The sequence below is a fragment of the Strongylocentrotus purpuratus genome, unplaced genomic scaffold (assembly GCF_000002235.5).
Source record: "Strongylocentrotus purpuratus isolate Spur 01 unplaced genomic scaffold, Spur_5.0 spur5_scaffold_17, whole genome shotgun sequence".
Lineage (NCBI taxonomy): Eukaryota > Metazoa > Echinodermata > Echinoidea > Camarodonta > Strongylocentrotidae > Strongylocentrotus > Strongylocentrotus purpuratus.
This window is the reverse complement of record NW_022145602.1, coordinates 520,719-530,583: the sequence shown is the minus strand read 5'-3', so window position 1 is coordinate 530,583 and position 9,865 is coordinate 520,719. Positions and strand designations below refer to the sequence as shown.

Below are 9,865 nucleotides of genomic sequence, written 5' to 3'. Positions count from 1 at the left end.
GTGTGTTAAAGAGTAAATAAATGAATATAGGGTAAAACTTGGTTAAATCGTGTCTTTAAAAAGAGGGGATAACCTGGGTAAATCATCCATCCATCCAAAAGATTTTTGATATAGCGCCTTTCCTTGCGATTACAAAGCGCTGCACATACTGCTCCACAATGTTTGGGACACTAATAAACAAAAGTTAGTCACTTCTCAGAGATCAGTTAAGAATATGTCGGCTGGTAATAAAGTAATTTCTAGCAGAATAGATGTGCCTTGAGCAGGCGCGTACGCAGGGGGGGGGGGGGGGTGGTGGTTTGGGATTAAACCCCCCCCCTTGAGTTTTTTTATGTGTATGTTTTTTGGAAACCCCCCCCCCCCTTTGGTTTGTTTGTTTGTTGTTGTTTTTTAAATAAAATTTAAAAAATATGCCAATGGCTAACCTAAAAAGGTGACGTTACCCCCCCCCCCCCCAATGAAGACAAAATGTACAATTTTCAAATTTCGAGACCAAAAAAAAAGAAAAAGAGTGTCCTCTTACCCCCCCCCCCCCCCCCCCCCCCCCCCCCCCCCCCCCCCCTTATTCAGCGGCTGGCTGAGTCGCTGCGAAATTTTGGGCCCGATTTTAAAACCCTCACCCCCCCCCCTTGAAAAAATCCTGCGTACGCCACTGGCCTTGAGTAATTTCTTGAAGTGGTCCGGTAAAAAGAGGGGGAAATGATAGGCCTTTAACGTAGAGGTGTCGTGGTCGAGTGGATATGTCAGCGGACTGTGGATCACAAGGTCCGCGGTTCAAGTCCCACCGCGGCACTAATGAAAGCTAACCTGGTTTGATTAGCAATGGCGCTTGTAAAATGGCGACTGGCTGGAATGGTCCCCAGGGAGTGGAAAATGTGCATACCTTGTGTGCGGGTAAGCATGAATCCGATGACCGGGGTAATAGTAGGGACTTTTAGATTAAGTGGACGAGAACACGACGAACGCCGACTGATCATGCGTGTCAACGTACTCAACTGCCCATGTTGACTACAATTAGAAATCTTTTAGATTTCACTCGACGATATACGTGCATGCAGGAAGTCACACTATGAACAAAGTCATGACAGACAAAGAAAGAGTACAAGATATACAGTTCCTTATTCTACCCTCAACAATTGCTGTGGTAGACAAAAGAACATCCCTTCACTGCTATTATGTAAAAAATGTGTAGAACAGGTGAATATGCATGTTTTTACATAATAGCAGGGAAGGGATGTTCCTTTGTCTACCTGAGGAACTGTATATTTTATGCGCACGCGGCATACTAGTACCGTACTAGATTTAGGAAAATCAAGGTTGACGCATTCTCGATCGCCGACTGAGACAACGTGACGCATGCGCAGTGCCTTAAAATGACGTCACACGTTGCAGTCAAAGCTGTCGACGTGCAAATCTAAAAGTCCCTAGTATATATCTGTAAAGCGCATTGAGAGGACCTGCGGTCCTGAAATGTGCTATATAAGGACAAACTATTATTATTATTATTAACGTATTTTCTTGTTTATCAGAGTAGTTCGCCAATGAAAATATAGTCTCACGGTCTTGTGAAGGCGTTGTTGGAGATTCCGTTGTCGATGATGACGTTGCCGTGGTCGTTGGTTGCGGTGTCTCACTACTTGCTTCGTCGGTCAGGGTACTTGTTGATGATAAAACCCTTGACTTTGTGGTAGTTGTGCTAGTAGGGATGGTGTCTTTGTCTGCAAAATCGTACAAAATGATATGAAAACTTTCACGAGAAACACCGATTGCTGCGCGGGAAATCACACATTTGAATATCGAATTTATCATCGTCATCGTCGTCGTTGTCACCATAATAATAATACCAAGAGTAATTATGGCAATGTTAGTAATAATGATAATGATGATAATAATAACAATAAAGATCATATCAATAATAATAATAAAAATAACTTTCATAATCATCATCATCACCATCATCAACATAATAATTTTTCAATATTAAGAAGGAGAAAAAAAAGAAAAGGAAAATGAGGAAAAGGAGGAGGAGGATAATAATAGAAGCAGGAGAAACAAAGAATTAAAAAAAAAAAAAAAGAAGAAGAAAAAGAAGGAGAAGAAGAAGAAAAGAAGAAAAAGAAAGAGATGAAGAAAAAGAAAAAGAATAAGAAGTAGTTAAGAAGAAACGAAGAAGATGAACAAGGAAAAGAAAAGAGGGTTATTTCTTAGGAAATTCGCATAATTACAGAGGACAAATGATAAGAAAGATAGAGAGAGAGAGATGGAAAGGGGAGAGAGAGGGGAGAGCCGAGAGGGAAGAAAGACATTATAGTGTAGATGAAGTTTTCTTACGAGTAGTTGTCGTAGGGTGTGAGGTGGTGGATTCCGTCGTGGACATCGTTGTGGTGTCTCGTGTTGTAGTTGATCCTGAAAAAGAAATATATACGCCTGATGATACAGTCTGAGGGCAAAATACATTTAAACTCATATTTACCAAAAATTAACAAATCTTACTAGACAATCATCACATGATATTCAATTCCTAGCTTTTGACGCCTGAGCGGCAGCCGAGAACAAGATGTTGCTCATGTTGCAGCCTATTGTATACACATGAAAGTGGAACTGAAATAGGGAAAGACATGAGGAGATGAAAGAGAAAATTGGACAGAGAGAAGGAAAGTAAGAAAACATATAAAATAGACATCAAGAAGGAAAGAAAAGGCGAAGAGGGAGAGAAACAGACAGACAGTGAGTGAGGGTGAATTTTAAAAAAGAAAATTGTAAACGGAAAGGGCGAGCATGGTGAGAGAGAGAGGTAACATGCTTACTTGTAGTTGAAGTGGGATTTGGTGTGGTCGATATAGAATTGGTTGTTGCTTCACGAGACGTTGTGGATGCTGAAAACGAATTGGTTGTTGCTTCACGAGAAGTTGTGGATGCTGAAAACGAATAGAAGTTGAACGAAGACGTTTAGATTATGAGCGATAACAAAAATAAAGTTGTAAATTTCTACTTGAAACATTAGATTTGAAAGAGAAACAGATAAGTGGAACGCATACGTGCAAGAAAGGTGAACAGGAAGAGATAGAGAGAGGGGAAGGGAAAGAGGGAGATAGAGAGAGAAAGGGAGAGAGAGTGAGTGAGGTTAAATTTAAAAACAGAAAATTGTAAACGGAAAGGGTGAGCATGGTGAGAGAGAGAGAAAGAGAGAGAGGGAGAGAGGGAGAGAGAGAGAGAGAGAGAGAAAGGTAACATGCTTACTTGTAGTTGTAGTGGGACTTGGTGTGGTCGAGTCCGATATAGAATTGGTTGTTGCTTCACGAGAAGTTGTGGATGCTGAAAACGAATAGAAGTTGAACGAAGACGTTTAGATTATAAGCGATAACAAAAATAAAGTTGTAAATTTCTACTTGTAAATATCAGATTTGCAAGAAAAACAGATAAGTGGAAAGCATACGTCGTGCAAGAAAGGTGAACAGGAAGAGATAGGGAGAGGTGAAGGGAAAGAGGGAGGTAGAGAGAGAAATGGAGAGAGAGAGTGAGTGAGGTTAAATTTAAAAACAGAAAATTGTAAACGGAAAGGGTGAGCATGGTGAGAGAGAGAGAGAGAGAGGTAACATGCTTACTTGTAGGATTTGGTGTGATCGAGTCCGATATAGAATTGGTTGTTGATTCACGAGAAGTAGTGGTTGCTGAAAACGTTTACATATTTCGAGCGATAAAAGAATCAAGTTTCTATCGGATAATCTCAAATTGCGAACGACTTGTCTATCATTATCCACTCAGGGGGAGTGCTTAATTAAGATATTGAGAGTGGGTCCAATATATTAGCTGGACTTCTACTACAAACGAATGATCCCTAATATGACTCCCTGGAAATTGATTTCTACTCGTGAATATTATATTTGAGAGAGAGAGACAGATAAGTGCAAACATCGTCGCTGTACATGTGCAATCATGGGGAACGGGCCCAGAAAATGAGAGAGAGAGAGAGAGGGGGGGGGGGGAGAGAGAGAGAGAGAGGAGGGGTTGTTACGGAGGTTGAGGTTTCTTACGAGTAGTTGTTGTAGTATGTGAAGTGGTTGAGCCCTTCCTGGACATCGATGCCTTGAGCCATAATGCATTGCATTACAGAGGATTTGTTTATGTTGGGGACCGGGGTAAAATGCAATGAATTATTGATAATTTATTGCATTTTCTTTGTCTTGTTTAATTTGTGGGAACTGCCCCCTACCCTAGCCCCCGTTGCGTACAGTCATGGTTCAGTGGCAAAGCAATGGCCTCGTAACTTTTAGGCCCCAGGATCAAAATCGTGTCGATGTGCTATATTAGTGCCCTTTTGTGGGGCATTAATCCTCATTACTGTCATTTATGACCTAAGGGCGTAGGTCCCGTAGTTGATAAGCATAGTAGCATACACATGCTTTAGCAGTCACGCAAAACAAACACTGGCAAATTATTATTCAATAAAATCTGAGAATGTATACTATTATCTTGATCTATTACGAATAAATCATTGTCAAAATAATTCCATAAATTGGAGTTTAAAAAAAATCCAACTTTATAAGCAACAGTGTACAACCAAATGTAATAAACCTCAAGCAAGAAACGAAGAAAATTTTAAATAAAGTGTAATTCACATTGTGAACAAGTAATTTATCGTCACGAAATATCGTGCATCGGAGCTAGTCTATAGTGTACTTGAAGGCAGGCGCGTATGTGTGTGTGTATGTGTGTGTGTTTTGGAGGAAAACCCCCCCCCCCTCAATTTTTTTTAAATTAAAAAAAATGTGCTAATAGGTGACCCAAAAAAGGTGACCTTACCACCTCCCCCCCCCCCCCCCCCCCCCCCCCCCCCCCCCCCCCCCCCCCTCCCCCCCCCCCCCCCCCCCCCCCCCCCCCCCTCCCCTTCGAAAAAAATCCTGCGTACGCGCCTGAGCATGTATATCCATGGTTGTAGAGAGGAAGAATTTAATAATGATATGCCGTTCTTGTATATAGCGAATATCACAATGTGATACAAAGTTCCTAATTGCTTTCAAAAAGTATAATCTAGTTTGCGGCCAATTCAATTGAAGCATTTTGCGCGAAATTTCCGGTCCAAAATACTTGTACAATAGTAGTACAATGTTAAGTTGAAATAGTGGGCAATAAACTGCTCTACTAATAAAAGATAAGGAAGCAATATAGATTTGTGAGAAATTGAAACTGAGAAAATAATGATGCAAAGCTCTATCAAAGTTCCCCATTGCATGAGGGGCGGATCAATTTCATTGGCAAAATTTACCATGACATAATGATAAAGAAGGGAAATATTTACCAAAGGTGTTTACCCACATTATTACATATTTTGCTTAATATTTCAAGATCTGTAAAGATAACATAAACGCCATGGTAATGAAAAGAAAGAAGGGAAATGGAATTATTTAGAAGAGAGAGGAATAGAGAGAGAGAGAGAGAGAGAGAAAGAGAGAGAGAGGGAGAGACAGACAGACAGACGTAGGGAGAGGGGGGGGGGGGGTGAGTGCATTGTAAATTGCTTACCGAAATTTGTAGGTCTTGATGTGGCTGGAGGTGTCATAGAAACAGTTTTCGGTGCTGAAGAAAAAATATAAATATTAACGATAAAAGCCGTTTTGAATGAAATCATTATGTGGGGGACCTGTCGCAATTCCATACAAATTTTACTGGACAATATTTATCACATTATATTCAATTACTAGATTTTGACGCCTGGGCGGCTGCCGAAAGCCGGATAATGCTTGATGTTGTAGCATATTCTATATACTTGAAAGCGAAAGTAAAAGTAAAATAGAAAGACAGGGGGAGGGGGAGAGAGAGAACTTGAAGAAAACAAATCATGATTCATAACGCCTAACCTTTGTTCCACCTTGTTCAATTTTTCATTTACTATTGCATATTTCTACGTCTGAAAATGTTTCGACATTGACTCCTCTCTGATTCATAAAGGTCTCACTCCAATGATTTATGATATTTTAAATCAGGCTACATGTTGGGCTGACATTATCATAATTGTTATGATCATCACTATAAACCTAAAACTCACCAGATAACTTGCAAACGAAATTTCGTTTAATACCCTTCAATGAGACGGGAAACGACGGCATGTACTCTGGCACTGTAGGCATCAATTCACCATTAACAAGAATCGGCTGGCAATGATTATCCTCCGTATGCAACACTTCATCGGTCATGTTTGTAGAGTTCCGCGCTTGAGCTAAAACACATCAAAATATACAGTATTACAATAAGTCATTAAATACACAAAAGTTGACTTTTATAGGCCTACACTGACAACAAACAAGATCCTTTGCTTCACGAGAATCAAATACAAAATATAATTCTGATTTCTTTCGTTCAATAGATTTCGCCCTTGATATGTTGCGTTCAAGCGATTTATTGAAGCTAGAATCACAAACATGAATCACAAATCAAAACGCCGTTACAAAACACGGTTACTGCGAGAGAGCGTTCAAGCGATTTTTCATCAACGCTGATTCTAGCTCATTTCGAGCCCAGTCACTGCGCAGTTTGACCCAGGAAGTATAGGTCAATTTCGGCGCTCGCCGTCTGGAATTGAACATAAGAGAAGGTGATAGAAGGAAGAAACAATAACATAAGGAAAGACAGAAAGAGAAATTGATATAATGATTAAAACAAAGAATAAAATAAGAGAAAGTGATAGAATGATAAACACAAAGAATAACATAAAAGAAGGTGATAAAAGGAAAAAGCAAAGAATAACATAAAATAAGGTAAAAGAAGGAACAAACAAAGAATAACATAAGGAAAGAAAAAAAAATGATAAAAAATAGATAATGGAAAGATAGAAGAGAAGATGAAAGATGAAAAAACAAAGAATAACATAAGGAATGGTAGGGAAAAAATGATAGAACGATGAAAAAAAGAATTACATAAGAAAAGGTGATAGGAGGAAAAAACAAAGAATAATAAAAACAAAGAATAACATAAGAATAGAAGGAAGAAACAAAGAATAACATTAGGAAAGACAGAAAGAGGAAACGATAAAAAATAGATAATGGACAGATAGAAGAGAAGATGAAAGATGGAAAACAAAGAATAACATAATAAAAACAGAAAGAGAAAATGTTATTAGGAAAACAAGGAATAACATGACGGAACAGGCCACGATAATGACGTCATGTAATCATGATTAAGATCTCCGTTCGTTCAATCGAATTTTAGCGACCGTGATCTTGCAGAATCACGATACAAAACGCGTCTTTTTCAGCGTTTCATGTTTGTGTTTTAAACACGTTTATTTTTACACGACCGACGAAAAATCGTGTTTTAAACTAAACGTCTTTGGAAACCGTGAGTCTAGGGTGAAAAAGTGTCGATTGAACGCACCCGCATAGACTAAAGACCACCACATCCAATGCTCTTTCTTTCTCTCTCTTTCTCTCTCTCTCTCTCTCTCCACCTCTCATTCTTCTACCCTCCACTCTCCACATTTAGTCATTCGTTCCCCCATGCCATCATCTCCATTCTCAATCACGGCCTTTACATGTACATGAAAAGTGATGTACATTTTCCCCCATTCTGCCCTCCAAGATAGCTTGCGACATTTGAAAGTAGTATTGAATCATTAGCCCAAGCGACATTGGCGTCTAACCCCAGTTTGGGGGAAGAGAATAATGAATCAATAAATTAAGACCAATTTAATTCTCCTGTAGCAGACAGGAATCATAATTAGATCCAAGATGGCGTCTAAAATGACGGCATAATCCCTAAAATCCCCCAAAGAGAGTTAATAATCATATAAGAAATGCCTTTCGTCATTTTTTAAAATGTGAGTTGATATACAAAATGTAATTAATAACTTTGGTTATCATTATGTTTCAAGATGGAATCCAAGATTTTCGCCATTGTAGCATTCAAGATGGTTTCCGTTTTCCTAATAAAGTAAATGGTAGACGAAGGTCTGGGTCGTAGTGGCTGCTATTTGAGTCACTGTTCAATTTACCCGTCATGGATCTCATTAGGGAGTTTTCGCAAGCTCAACGCGGCAGGCACGTAGCCACGGGGGGGGGGGAGGGGGGGAGGGGGGCACGGGGGGCACGTGCCCCCCATTTTTTTTCTTCCAAGATCGGTTGAAATTTTGTAGACCCCTTTTTTGACCTCGATCGATTACATGTGCCCCCCCCCCCCAAACATCAAACTCTGGCTACGTGCCTGCAACGCGGACGGATAATTTGTGGTTCGTGTGCAAGATCGAGAAGCTACTATAGTAACAGCGGGGTGACCGCTGAGGTACTGAAATCCATAACGGGTTTTGGCCAAATGTCTTAATAACGCCTACGAAATGTATGCCTTTAACGCTACAATACACTTACAACTAACAGATATATCCCCATGGTAAAATAGAAAATGTTACTCACTTCATTTAAATCATTTAATCATTTAAATTTGGCGGCTGTTTGTTACACTAACTCGATTTGATTTCTTCAGCTTTCCTGCCCACCATTCAGGGCACATATCAACTTGATCTTGTTTTGATATAGTTTTAAATCCGGAAACTAATGTGAAAACAATTGTATCTATGGGAGGGATGCCTAATGATTTATATCCAATATAAATGTGTTGGCAGCCACTTTGAATGGCACAATGGCAGCTATCTTGGATACATTGTTCCATTAAAAACTACACTATACTTGATGATAATTTCTCGTGCATCAATGAATATATTCTTACCCTTAAAAATGTACCTTTACACTTGAAAACTGTATTGTAAATAGTAAACCGAATCCGTTATGTTACGATATCAGCTACAAGTTTGGACGCCATCACGAATTTCCGGGTTTTCTGGTGGCAATTGCACATTTTAAACAGTCTAAATGGATTTGTAGACCCTTAAAGCCCCTCTGCACTAGTTTGGCATGGAGAGATTAGACCTCCCGGCAAGGTCACTTGCAGGTGGTTATCTCATCATATCAGCTCTCAATTAACATAAGAAAAAGGGCATCATGGGGGATCAACGGGTACCGCTTAAGCATTGTTGGCTGTATAGAGGACGCATGTAGCTATACATAGTGCAGTGGGGCTTTAAACCTAGGTATAGATACCAAAATTATATCTTTAATATGGATATGTCACGATTTATGGCTAATTTCAGTTTTCGTCGGCCATCTCGGATTACAAAAGGATGCTATCTTTGGAATTGTTTTGAGTATAAAACTACTCTAAACCTTTATAATAATTCAAAGCACAATTATAGTGAATATCCTGACGTCTTAAACATACATTTAATCTTGCAAATTACCGAGAGTAACTCACTTCTGGTCATTTTTAGGAGAATGGCGGCCATTTTGGAAGCCGTCTTTGATTTACAGGTATTTTGATGTCCATAACCCATTGTACTGTATAGTATGAATGGATTCTCAGCGACCCCCGAAACCTAGGTACAACTAAATCGGCATATTTCCAAGATGGATATATCATGATTTATGGCTATTTTAATGTATTGGCGGCCGTCTTGGACGCCATTTTGAAAATAACCGCTTTTCGGGGGTCCGTTTCTTATAATTTATAGTATGTTGTTCTTGATTTCAAACGCTACCGGAATCGGTTGAAAAATATTTTGTCGCAATCTTTTTGGGGATGACGTATTTTTTTATTAATTTAAATGAATCAATCAACAACAACAAAATTTAAATCCATTCTAATTCTCACCAATGACGGATGAAGTGCAGAGAAGTAGGAACATGCCTCTCAGGGTAGCAGCGGATGTATGTCTCTGCATCTATTGTATAGTCACAAAGAAACAAAATCAACGGATTCAGCACTGTAAAAGTAATACCGCTTTCTCACTCTTACGAAAACGATGTAAACAGATGAAGATGAA

General features: G+C 39.3%; 1 long non-coding RNA gene across 1 annotated transcript; it reads right to left on the bottom strand.

Annotated features, from left to right (window-relative positions):
* Positions 1-1,504: 1,504 nt before the first annotated feature.
* On the bottom strand, positions 1,505-2,982 carry LOC115925038. Its single transcript, XR_004064531.1, has 3 exons — positions 2,808-2,982; positions 2,332-2,406; positions 1,505-1,718 (listed from the first exon to the last, which is right to left on the bottom strand). It is a non-coding gene; the product is annotated as an uncharacterized LOC115925038 (long non-coding RNA).
* Between the last annotated feature and the right edge of the window lie 6,883 nt (positions 2,983-9,865).